The following is a 7,388-nucleotide window of genomic DNA, read 5'->3' on the forward strand; positions in this document are numbered from 1 at the left end:
AAGCGAGGCTCCTGCTGTCCCTGCTGCTCAAGGCATCCCCCTCCAATGGCCTGAGAGAAGGTGAAGCCTCAGGTGTCCTGACAGCTGGAAGCAGCCTTAGCTTCTAAGACGAACAACAGGGGCAACTACTAGGTGCCCAGTACTGTACTGGTTGCTCTACCCACATTATCTTTCATTATTTTCCTTATATTTTCCAGATGAGAAAACTGAGGCTAAGAGAGACACAATGACTTTTCTAGAGGTCACATTATCACCAAGAGATCAGTTCATATAAGGGGAACTTGCTCTAGGTAAATTAAGGATGAGCAGGGCTCAGGAAGCAGGGTGAAGCCATTAGGAAATTAAAGAGGGGAGGAAAAGAGGGGCACTGACCCCACTCATCATTAGGCCAGAATTTAGGTGCCAGGACACAAGCCTTCTAATAACTTGAACGGGACCCTACCTTGTGCCCTGGTGCTCAGTTGATATTCAAACGTTCCAGGGCTCCACTCCTAACCCAACTCTGAGTGAGGCAGCAGGTGATGTGAAGCTAAACAGCTACGTTCCCAGCCACCTCTAATCTCATTTGCTCACCTGGGTGCACGTGGCTTGCTCCTTAGGACTAAGATTGTTTACACCTACTTTGTCCAGTGTTGCTCTAGCCTCTCAACTCCTCTCTTCTCTCTCTTCAGGGAAGAGAGAAGACGTTCCATTTGGGGGCTGTTGGCTTCTAGCCCAAAGGCTTTATTCCAGATGGATCTGCCTCTGGCTGGCCACCCAGAATAGACAGGTGATATCCATATTCTCAGCTCATCCAGACCATCTGTTCGTTTTTCCATAACACTGTCCTCTGGGTCCATGCTAACGGCCCATTTAAGAAAATGCTGCTCCAGTAACTAAGCCCTTTGGTGGGAATTTAAGATGGAGCCTTATTATAATTTACTTCAACTGGTAGCCCGTAAAATTATGGTGGGTTTCCAATAGAGTCCTAATGTTCTCCATAAAATGAAAACAAGGAAGAATTAGAAAAGTAAATAGTCTTTATTACCTCCTAGAAGTCACTGCATAAATCCACTATCAGAGCAGCAATGTGGCCCAATTCATTGATTCCCACAAGCACTGACTGACTCTCTGTCATGCCCAAAGTTTTCTGATTAAAAAAAAAAAAAAATCAAGGGACAGAGTTGTGATAAGATGAACCCTAAGTTTGAAGAAAAATACGTGGTGCTTATTAGGCTAACTTGGAGAGCTTTATTTTGCTGACTAGACTTTTTTTTTTTTACAGTACGCAGGCCTCTCACTGTTGTGGCCTCTCCCGTTGCGGAGCACAGGCTCCAGACGCGCAGGCTCAGCGGCCACGGCTCACAGGCCCAGCCTTTCCGCGGCATGTGGGATCTTCCCGGACCGGGGCACGAACCCGCGTCCCCTGCATCGGCAAGCGGACTCTGAACCACTGCGCCACCAGGGAAGACCAGCGGACTAGACTTTTTACTCTCACTAGAGAGAAGTCGTAGAGCAAGGGGAGAGAAATGCTGCCTGGTGTAGAAATTTGATTGTCCTGCTGTATGATTTATGATGGACTCTTACTTCCAATAAATGCCTCACAAAACTGTTGAGAAAAACCTACATTTTCATCAATGTGTTTCGAGTTTCTGTTTTCTTCATGGAAGTAGATGCACTAAAATGCTATGTTGGCAGAGTCCGCTGAGGAGGGCCCAGTCACAGATGTATTACACAAAATGAGACAAACGTGGTTCCTGCCCTCAAGGAACTCATGATCTGGTAGGATTGGTAAGACAATTACAGAATAGCATTGACACGGGTGAGGCTTTGGTCAGGACCCAAGTTAGGTGCAACAAAGAAATTCAGAGCAGAGCAAGACATTATGACATCTTCATTTTGACACTGCTGATTTTATATCATAAGTGCCACCTAAGTACTGATTTTTATTGCCCCATCTAGTGAAATTGAGGCTGGAGAGAATAAGGAATAGGGTTAGGATGTACGTTTTGCATCTTATTTGATATAACTTGACAATGTATGGTTGACAGAAGATAACTCACAGAAATAGTTCTATCTGTTGGGATGGAGGGACTTTTAAGCATTATACCAAAGGCAGAAATAATAAAGGAAAAGATTGATTTGACTGTGATTTCACACATAAACAGACATATACACAAACACACAAACCAAGTTAAAAAAACCTGGAAAAATATTTGCAACATATATCACAGACTGTCATCTTCTTTCTTTTAAGTTGGTTTAAGTTTGCCTTGATTATGCACTTAGATTCTTACCAAGCTCTGCCCTGCATCAGTGTAACAATGGTTTATTCAAATGATTAATAAAAATATACACTTGAGAAACTGTCACTGACCAGAGGAAACAAGGGGGAAATGATAACTAAGTGCAATGTGGGATCCTGGACTGGATCCTGGAACCGAAGAAGAAAATGGACAAAAGTATATGTTCAGATAACTCAAAAGAAGAAATGAATAAAAATGAATATGGCCAATGAAAAAGGAAAAGAAGTCCAACCTTACTTTCCAATCAAAGGAAAATTATATACATAATCCATATTATAAATTGTATCTACAATCCATATTATATATAATTTATACTCTACACACACCCCTTGGATTGGCAAAGACAAAAATGATCAATGATATTCAGTCTAATAGTGGTATTAACTGGTAAAAATCATAAAAGCATCCATTTTCCTGTATTTCTGCCTTGATTTCTTATTATTATCTATACTTCAAACTAGTTTAAGGTGTTATCACCTGTCACTTGGACAACCATAATAGCCCCCTAACTTGTCAACCTCTGTTCATTCTTGCCTCTGTTCATCAGTTCTTTTTATTCAGCCAAAGTTATCTTTTTAAAACACAGAGAATCCCCAGTCATTGCTTTTATCTCTCCTTGCTGTTGGAATAACAATAAAATCTTTAACAAGACCTGTGAAGCCACCTGTGGCATGCTCCCTACCCATTTTTCCAGCCTCATTTTGCCCGGTGATTCCCCTCTCTTTCCACTTCAGCCAAACAAGCCTTCTTCAACTCCCCCAGCAGCCACATTTGCACAGGCTGAGGCCAAAACGCTCTTATCTCCCTTATTAGTCTAGTTATCTCCTACTTAAGCTTCAGGCCTTATCTGAAATGTCACTTCCCCCAGGAAGTCATCCTTGAACTCTCCAACTAGAAGGAATTCACGTGACTGTACTTTCTAACAGTATATGTGTCTTCTCCTAGTAATACTTACACAGAGTCCACAAGGGCAGGGACCACACTTGGTGGGGACCACACCTGGTGTTGCTCACCGTTGTACCCTAAATAGTACACAGTACTTGGCACACACTAGGATCTCAATAAATGTTGAATGAATCATGAATCTTTCTGGAGATCAGTTTGGCAACACATGTTAACATTTTAAACGTGTATATTCTTTGACTCAGTAATTTATTTCGGGAAATTTATTTTTCTTTTATTCCATTATACACATACACAGAGCACAGCACACACACACGGGAGTGAGTCCTAAGGTTTTCCACATTTCTAAGTACAGTTGACCCTTGAACAATTTGGGGGGTTAAGGGTGCCGACCCGCTGCACAGAGAACCCAGTAGGGCACTCTGTCTATGTGGCTCCGCCATTATCCGGGGTTCCTCTCTATGCCTGGTTCCGAATTCTCAGATTCAACTAACTGCAACTCCTGTGGTACTGTAGTAGTTGCTACTGAAAAAGAAATCCATGTATAAGTGGACCACGCAGTTCAAACCCACGTTGTTCAAGGGTCAACTGTACGTGCATGTTATATAATCAGAAACAGAAGATACTTTCATTTGGGGGGGAGGATGTACATTAATTGTCTTCCATAGGTTGTATCAACATATCCCCAGATTAAAACAGTCGCATCAAAGGGAGGACATCAAAATATCACTGTCATTCCAGTTCCAGAGCCGGTCCCAACTTGCTGTGACAAAAGGGTCACATGTCAAAAGTCAGAGCAGGGGAGCACCCAGGGGCGCAGAGGAGGAAGGCGGCCCCTCCCCCCAGCCGCTGCCGCCCAGCTCGCCCCAGGTGCTGCTGCTGGGGGAGCCGGTGGAGGGCTTCGGATGACCCTGGTGGACAAGGGTGACCTGAAATGGGAGGCGGCCATCTTCGGGCCCCCCAACACCTACTCCGAGGGCAGCTACTTGAAGGCATGTCTCAAGATAGCCATCGACTACCCTTACTTCCCGCCGGCCTTTCTGTTCCTGACCAAGATGCAGGGCCCCAACGTCTACGAGGCTGCGGACGTATGCATCTCCACCCTCCATCCCCCGCTCGACTACCTCCTACCCCCTGAGCGGGGAGCTGCCCTCAGAGCGGCAGAACCCACCCAGAACACAGTACCATCTCCTGAGCATCACCTCCCTCCTCAGCGAACCCAACACTGTTTCCACCTGCCAACGTGGACGCTTCCGTGATGCACACGAAGCCGGAAGAGAGCGAAGGCAGGACCGGGAGCACGCGGACGTGAACCGGAGGCAGGTCCTGGGGATCAAGGCGTACGCGGAGCGGGACGGCGGGAAGGTCCCACCGCGCTGGCCCAGTGCTGCGGGAAGACCCAGGCCCGGTGCCCGACCAGGGCTCGGACCTCTTCTACCAGCACGACTACAGGGCGGCGAGGCCCAGGCCGAGGCCCGCAGCTGGGGCGGGGACGACGAGGACGACTCGGGCCACGAGGAGTCCCGACAGCGCATCCCCACCCACAAGCTTACAAATTTTACCTCAGCCGGCCGGACCGTACGGACTCTCGGGCGCCTCTGCCGCCTCGACTACCTCGGGTAGGCGTGCGCTGCCGGCCCCCAGGTCCCGCCCTGGGTTTCCTCTGCTTTGGAGCGAGGCCCCGCCCCGCCCGCTGTCGCATCCTGCGGGCGGCTAGCGTGCTGGGCGCAGGCGCGGCGTGGAGGCGGTGCCTGGGGGCCACGGACCCCGGCCCCGTCTGCACCTCCAGCTGGCTGGAGCTGGAGACTTGGGGACCCAGCTCGCGAGTGGACGGATTAACTTGGGGTCACCTCTTCTCTCTGCTTTGGTTTGTTTGGAATCTAAAGCGATTTTATGAGAAGCCAAATAAATTAAAAAGTCAGAGCAGGTAGAAATTTTCAACTAAGGATAGGGCATTGTAGAGGATCCAAGGTCCAAGGACATCTTCAGGAAAAGGTAGCACGTGAGTGAGGTTATAAAGGATAATTAGGATTCACATAGATGAGGAAGATAGGAGAGGCTGGGAACTGCATGTCAGGCAACAGAAAACAGGATCAGCCCAAAGAGAGGTACGGAGATGGGAGTGTGCAGGGCAAACAACGTGCTTGCTCATTTGGCCCAGTGTAAGGGGTGTAGAGAGAAGCAAGAGACAAGAGAGCACAGGTGGGCTGGAGCCAGATCACAAGAATCTCAATAGCTGATGGAAAACAATGACGGGATTAAAGTAGACGGTAAACATGGCAGGCTCCATGCTTTACTATTTTTTCTTCTTTTTTGAGATGGTAAAATACGCTATTATGCTCAGTGCTGCAGTGAATATACTTATATATTTCCCCAGCCACAAGCTTAAATGTAATTGTAGGAGAAATTCCTAAACATGGAGTTGATGTGTGCAAGGATATGCACATTTTAAATGTTGATAAATATTCTGAGATTGCCCTCTTTAGAGGTTGTATCAATTTACATACCTCAAAAATGTACAGATGTCTGTTTTCCTACAACCTTGTCAAAAATAGGTTGTCAAAAATACATTTTAAGGAACTTTGGATATTAAGTGAAAAATATAGTTTTTGCTTATATTTGTTTATTGTGTGGGAACCTAGGTATCTTTTCAACTATCTTAGCACCATTTGTATTTCCTTTTGTGATAGATTTGTTCATGTTGTTTGCCAGTTTTTTTTATTAGAGTGTTGATCTTTTTCTTATAGATTTGTAGGAGTTCATATTTTAACAAATTTAGCCCTTCTTCTGACAAGTTTGTTACAAATATTTTTCCCTGTTTATGACTTGTATTTTGACTTGATTTGTAGAGTTTCCTACCTTGCAGAAATGTTTGATCTTTAGAGTCAAACTTATCAATATTTTTTTATGTCTCCTGAATTTTATCATGCTTAGTTCTTCTCTATTCCAAGATTATTAATTTTTTTTTCCATTTTTCCCTAGAACCTTGGTAGTTTAATTTTCATGTTGGTAGTCCATCTGGCACTTATTTTGGTATAAAACTTGGGAGAAATACAGATTTATTATTTGCCAGATGGCTACCCAATTGTCCCAACACCATTTATTTAATTGTAAATTTTTCCCACTGATTAAAATATGCAACTTGATCAAATCCTAAATTCTTATAAAAGCATTTGGGTCAATTTCTGATTCTATTCTGTATATTCTGTTATTTCCACTATTTTATCTTCCAGGTCACTTATCCATTCTTCTGCCTCAGTTATTCTGCTATTCTAGAGAATTTTTAATTTCATTTATTGTGCTTTCATCATTATTTGTTTGCTCTTTAGTTCTTCTAGGTCCTTGTTAAACGTTTCTTGTATTTTCTCCATTCCATTTCCAAGATTTTGGATCATCTTTACTATCATTACTCTGAATTCTTTTTCAGGTAGACTGCCTATTTCCTCTTCATGTGTTTGGTCTGGTGGGTTTTTATCTTGCTCCTTCATCTGCTATGTGTTTCTCTGTCTTCTCATTTTGCTTCACTTACTGTGTTTGGGGTCTCCTTTTCGCAGGCTGCAGGGGCGTAGTTCCCGTTGTTTTTGGTGTCTGCTCCCAGTGGGTAAGGTTGATTTAGTGGGTTGTGTAGGCTTCCTGGTGGAGGGGACTAGTGCCTGTGTTCTGGTGGATGAGGCTGGACCTTGTCTTTCTGGTGGGCAGGACCGCACCCAGTGGTATGTTTTGGGGTACCTGTGACCTTATTATGATTTTAGGCAGCCTCTCTGCTGATGGGTGGGGTTGTGTTCTGTCTTGCTAGTTGTCTGGCATAGGGTGTCCAGTACTGTAGCTTGCTGGTCGTTGAGTGGAGCTGGGTCTTAGTGTTGAGATGGAGATCTCTGGGAGATTTTCGCCATTTGATATTACATGGAGCTGGGAGGTCTCTGGTGGACCAATGTCCTGAACTCAGCTCTCCCACCTCAGAGGCTCAGGCCTGACACCCGGCCAGAGCACCAAGACCCTTCAGCCACATGGCTCAGAAGAAAAGGGGGAGAGAGAGAGAGAGAGAGAGAGAGAGGGAGGGAGGGGGAGGGAGGGAGGGAGGGAGGGAGGGAAAGAAAAGGAAAGAAAGGAAGAAAGGAAAGAAAGGAAAATAAGGAAAGAAAGGAAAATAAAGTTATTAAAATAAATATTATTAAAAATTAAAAAGTAATAAAAAAAGAA

General features: G+C 45.0%; 1 pseudogene across 1 annotated transcript; it reads left to right on the plus strand.

The window, feature by feature from the left end:
• Window positions 1–2,634: 2,634 nt before the first annotated feature.
• Window positions 2,635–4,905, plus strand: LOC309819280 (ubiquitin-conjugating enzyme E2 R1-like; annotated as a pseudogene). The gene is made up of 2 exons: window positions 2,635–2,672; window positions 3,857–4,905. The product of its transcript is annotated as a ubiquitin-conjugating enzyme E2 R1-like (transcript).
• The last annotated feature ends 2,483 nt before the right edge of the window (window positions 4,906–7,388 follow it).

The sequence above is a fragment of the Grampus griseus genome (assembly GCF_964374135.1).
Source record: "Grampus griseus genome assembly, chromosome: 2".
In the NCBI taxonomy this organism is placed as follows: Eukaryota; Metazoa; Chordata; class Mammalia; order Artiodactyla; family Delphinidae; genus Grampus; species Grampus griseus.